Source organism: Cryptomeria japonica, chromosome 6 (assembly GCF_030272615.1).
Source record: "Cryptomeria japonica chromosome 6, Sugi_1.0, whole genome shotgun sequence".
Classification (NCBI taxonomy): domain Eukaryota; kingdom Viridiplantae; phylum Streptophyta; class Pinopsida; order Cupressales; family Cupressaceae; genus Cryptomeria; species Cryptomeria japonica.
In genome coordinates, this window is record NC_081410.1 from 391,732,150 (window position 1) to 391,738,025 (window position 5,876).

The window sequence follows — 5,876 nt, forward strand, 5'->3', positions numbered from 1 at the left end:
TCTGTTCTTTTGTTTTTTGGGTGGTTTTATGGTTACGGGTTCCTTGTTTGTAGCATGTGGCGAAATTACAGAGAATGCTTGATCATTCCTGTTTATTTTGAGACTACTGATAATTTGATTGCAGGATCCTTTAGGGTTAACTCACTTTTGGATTTTGAGATGAAAATTGACATGCATGATCTCACACTTCATCTTGGTGCTTAATATAAATCTTGGGATTAAAATTGACATGCATGATCTCACACTTCATTTTGGTGTTTAAAATAGACATGCACATATGTATCTCACACCTCATTTTGTGTTTTAAAATCTACATTAATCTGGCTTATCAATAGATTAAATCACACATTGCAATATATATAAAGGAAAAAGAACTTTTTTGTGTTTAGGGTGGACCCACTATTGCATTAAGTACCTTTTCACCTACCTTCGAGGGCTTGGGAGAGAGGGAAAGGTGATAACGACACCCACTTTTCTTTTAGTAGTTGAGGGATATCTTTGACTAGGGATTTCATCACCCCACAAAGGTATTTCGAATTGGGATGCATTGGGGATATCATCTCTCCCAACGTACTCTCGAGAGGGTTTTTCGAGCCGCTATTTAAATATATTGGTCAAGTGGCTAGAGTGTTGAGTGAATTCGACATATGTGGAGGCCTTCTCTGCACCGATAAGCCCAACTAAAGCCTTAAGTAGCTTGCTTTGAGAATTTTCCGTTGGATCAAGACCCCTTGAAATTACACTAAGAACCAACTTAGTAGTCCAAAACCCACATTCATGATTTGGGGAATGCGGATCGTATCCTGTAGATACCATTCATGTACCTTGCATTATGAGACAAAAATCCCTCGATGATAAGATCTCAAGATCTTCGGCGTAAGAGAGACTGGCATGCCCGAGAAGTGTGTGTCGAGGAGTGGAGTTGGTGCTACCAGACTCTCTAGTTGTTCATCTTGTTTCAGTATTTTATTGTAAGGGCCTCATCGAATGGTTTCCAATATCTAGCCTAGGAATTGTTTGCTATGTTTTTGTATGTATTGTTGTGTTAAACCAGTATCAAGTCAATATTGATCTTGGGTTATTTTAGGCCCTACCTTGTGTGGCTCTTAATTCTTAGAGTTTGTCAGAACATAATTCATCCAGCTATACTTATCTTCAATAGTGTTCTCATAATTGGAAAAAGATTTTGTCCCACAAACGAAGTTACTTAAAACAAAGTCTATCTTGAAACATCCAATGATTCAACAGGGTCCAAAATTTTCACAGCAAAGACATCTTACATACTTGTGACCACAGGTTTTCCTAGAGTCCTTAGGTTTTGCATCAGTCCTTTCATAGTCCTCATTATTGTCCTCATTATAGTCCTCATTTATGTGCTTACTCTACATAAGTCCTTGCATAGTCTTCATCTACATCCTCATAAAGTTCCCATATATGTTGTCATAATCTTCGCACAAGTCCTTGCATAGTTTTACATAGTCCTTATAAAGTCATCATTTGTGTCTCATTGGATTCCTCATAATCTTTGCATAGATATTCAGACTAGTGATGTCATAATCTCTGTTTGAAGTCCTTGTTTAGGCTCCATATACGTCTATCACAGTCCGTCATCGTTTGCATAATCATCTTAGAAGGTCATAGCATGAGTCATAATGGATCTACTTGGTGATGGTTTTCTCCCCTTTGAGCAACCTAATATAGTGTTGAATGATAGTCAATGATAAATCCTTGACGGTAGATAACTTGGCTTGGGAATTAAAGACAAGTGCACCTCAATACATAGGAGTTGAGTTTGAAATAAATCAAGAATATAAGATTGCCTACAGAATTGATAGACAAATTGCTGAAGAACTCCTTCGACAACAACTTGAGAGAGTTACATTACAAAGACCTCACCAAAGCCCTCAACAAATTCCACATCCTAATACCTAATAGAAAGTTAGGTCTACTTTTGAATACATCACTTTTCTTTGGTCTAGAGTCTTGTATTCATATCCTAGGTATGTCGTCATCTTTCGTTAGGTCTTAGTGTCCTCATATAGCAGTCTTAAATGCTTGTCACAAGGTCACAAAAAGCAAAGGGTAAAATGGATCCAAACAATGACCCGTCGATTAACCCTACTTGGAACATGGATATATCAAATAGTCAAAAATATCAACAATTGAATCCTTATGTCATGCCAACAATACAAGAGCTACGAGGAAGAGGATCCTTTGAGGGAATAAATCAGACACAGAGACAACAAGGAGAGTCTAGCCAATATGAACAAAGTGGAGACTCATGTCATAGAGGAAGGAGACCCAATGGAAGAGGTAGGTTTGGTGGATCAAGAAGAGGCTCCAACACCTTCACATGAAGATGCTACAACTGCAACCAAGTGGGACATTCGATCTTCAAATGCCCAGAGAAGCAAGCCTATAGTTCTCACGGAGGAGAGAGGAGAAACCAACTAATACAAGAGGAGGATTTCCAAAGTGTCAACACACCACCTAAGCTTGCAAATCCAGAGTTTGGAGTTAGCCTAATGATGATGAGAACTCTCTTGAAGGTGTCAAGTACCATGGAACCACCACAAAGGAAGTCACTTTTCAGAACTTCTTACAAATCTGGTGGGAAGGTATGTAAAGCCATAGTTGATTCAGGGTCTACAGAAAACTTCATGTCATTAGAAATGGTTGAGAAGTTAGGATTGAATAGAATCCCTCATCTTACTCCTTATAAGGTGTCTTGGTTGAATAAGGGCCAACGGGTGCTTGTAAATGAACAAACTTGGGTAGAATTCAAAAATAGGGGGTATAGGGATAGAGTCCTATGTGATGTGTTCCCCATGGATGTTTGTCATTTGCTTCTAGGGTGTCCATGGCAGTATGATCTCAATGCTCAACACGATGGGCAAAAAAACACCTATACCATAACCAAGAATGGTGAGTCTTTTACCTTGACGACTTTACCGAATGAAGGTGTTGATAAACAAGTGGGTTATAGTGTCATGGTGGTAGGAGAAAATGAGTTTTTGTATACCTTGAAAGAGGAATGTGGTCTAGGATTTGCCTTGATTTTGAAGCTAAAAGATAGGTCAAATTCGCCCAAAACTAGAGGAGAAGCCCTACCTAGTGAAGTTCAAAACTTGGTAGAGAGGTACAAGGGCATTGTAGTAGAAGAACTACCTAACTCCCTGCCTCTAATCAGCTTTGTAAGCCATCATATAGATCTAATACCAGGATCTACACTACCTAATAAGGCTGCCTACAAAATGACACCGACCCAAAATGAGGAGATTGCAAAACAAGTGCAAGAATTGTTAGATAAAGGCCTTATGAGAAATAATTTGAGCTCATGTGTTGTATCCACTGCCCTAGCACCCCAAAAGGATGAAAAATGGAGGCTTTCTACTAATTCAAAAGCCATCAACCAAATCACAATAAGATGTATGTTCCCTATGTCGAGAATGGAGGATCTCATGGATTGTTTAGGAGGAGCATGTTACTTTTCAAAGATTGACTTGAAAAGTAGTTACCATCAGATAAGGATCACAGAAGGGGACGAATGGAAAACAACTTTTAAGACCAATGAGGGCCTCTATGAGTGGTTGGTGATGCCCTTTGGGCTATCAAATGCACCTAGTACCTTCATGTACCTAATGAATGAGGTATTGAAACCTTTCATTGGAAAATTTGTTGTGGTTTATCTAGATGACATTCTTGTTTTTAGCAGGTCCAAGGAAGAAAATTTGAGGCACCTTTACATGGTCCTAAGGAGGCTACATGAGGAGAAATTGATGGTGTGACGTTGTGAAAGAGGAGTTAGTGTACCTTTATTTTCTCATTTCCAAAGAAAGTTTAAAGATGGATCCTTCCAAGGTGGATGCTATTCTCAATTGGCCAACTCCAAAATCAGTGGGAGATGTGAGGAGCTTCCATTGAATTGCAAGCTTTTATAGGAGATTCATAAAGAACTTCAGCCACATATGTGCACTAATTCTTGACACCGTCAAAGGAGGTAATAAGGGTAAGTTTTCTTGGACCAATGAAGCTAATAAGGGGTTTTAATATTTGAAGAAACAAGTATCTCAGCAAGCTATACTTGTGCTCCTTGATTTTGACAAAGTTTTTTACCATTGAGTGTGATTTAGTGAACAAGAAATATGAGTTATTTTAAGCCAAGAGGGCAGACCGGTCGCTATGGTCCAAGTTCTTAAAAAGTGGAGGCACTATTTGTTACCCAAGGAATTTGTTGTTTTTACTGACTATCATTCTCTAATTTTCTTGAATGGGCAAGACAAACTCAATCATAGACAAATGAAATGGTTGAATCTCTACAAGCTTACACCTTCACCATAAAGCATAAGAAAGGCCAAGCTAATAAGGTGGTAGATTCTCTTACTAGGAGGGAACTTGTGGTGCAAGAAATACAACTCCAAAGTGTTGGAATAGATGCATTCAAAGACATGTATCATGATGATTTTGGTTTCAAGGAGATCTACAAGGTTTGTGATCAGTTTTTGAACACTTTTCACAGTGAATATTCAGATTTTTTTGTTTAAGAATGGTTTGCTTTTCAAGGGGAGTCAGTTATGTGTGCCTAGATTCTCAATGAGAGAAAATCTTATAAAGGAGAAACATAGAGCGAGCCTTGGGGGTCATTTTGGACTTGACAAGACCTTGGATCAAGTTAGAAGGTTTTATTATTGGCCAAACATGCTGGTGGATGTAAGTAGGTGTGTTGAAGGGTGCACTATATGTCAAAGAGTCGAGGGAACTTCATCAAATGCAAGACTTTATCAACCCCTTCCAATTCCCAATATGCCTTAGGAGAGTGTAAGTATGGATTTTGTGTTAGGGCTGCCTAGAACACAAAGGGGTTTTGATAGTGTCTTTATGGTGTTGATCAGTTTAGCAAGATGGTACATTTTCTTCCATGCAAGTGTACTAATGATGCATCTCAGATTTCTAGTTTGTTTTCTAGGGAAGTGGTAAGGATACATAGCTTACCCTTGAGCATAGTCTCTGATAGGGACTCTAAATTCATAGGTCATTTTTGGAGGACCTTATGGAAGAAGCTTGGCACAAAATTGTCTTATAGCTCTGCATACCATCCACAAACAGATGGCCAAATTGAAGTTGTTAATAGATGATTGGGAAATCTACTGAGATGCCTTACAAAGGAACATGGACATGCATGGGATCTAATCCTACCTCAAGCGGAGTATGCTAATAATGACTCCATGAATAGGAGCATTGGAAGAAGCCCATTTGAAATTGTTTATGGGATGCACCTTAGAGGTGTTTATGAGTTGAGAGATCTGCCAGGGATTGATAGGAGAAGTTCTCAAGGGGAAGACTTTGTTGTTGCAATGTGAGACATTCATCAGCAAGTAAGAGAAACACTTCAAAAAAATGTGGAAAAGTACAAAGAAAGAGATGATTCAAAGAAGAGAGACCTTCAATTCAAGGTTGGTGATTTGATGTTAGCACATCTGAAGAGAGAAAGGCTTCCCAAACTAAAACACACCAAACTAATGATGAAGAAGATAGGACCTTGCAGGGTGGTGCATAAATTTGGACAAAATGCTTATGAGATTGAGTAACCCCCCGGGGTAACCATATCTACAATTTTCAATGTATCTGATTTGTATCCATATAAAAGCTCTATGATTGCAGGTTCTAATGTAGGTGTAGTGTCAAATGATGAGGATGATTGGGTGAAGGAGTTGCCACCTAGCCAACCAATGAAGATTGAGTGTATCCTACATACAAAGGAGGTGAATAAGACTATAAGGAAGACATACAAAGAGTATCTAATCAAATGGAAAGATCTACCAAAAGAAGATGCTACTTGGATGAATGAGAATGATATCAAGCAACATGGAGTATTT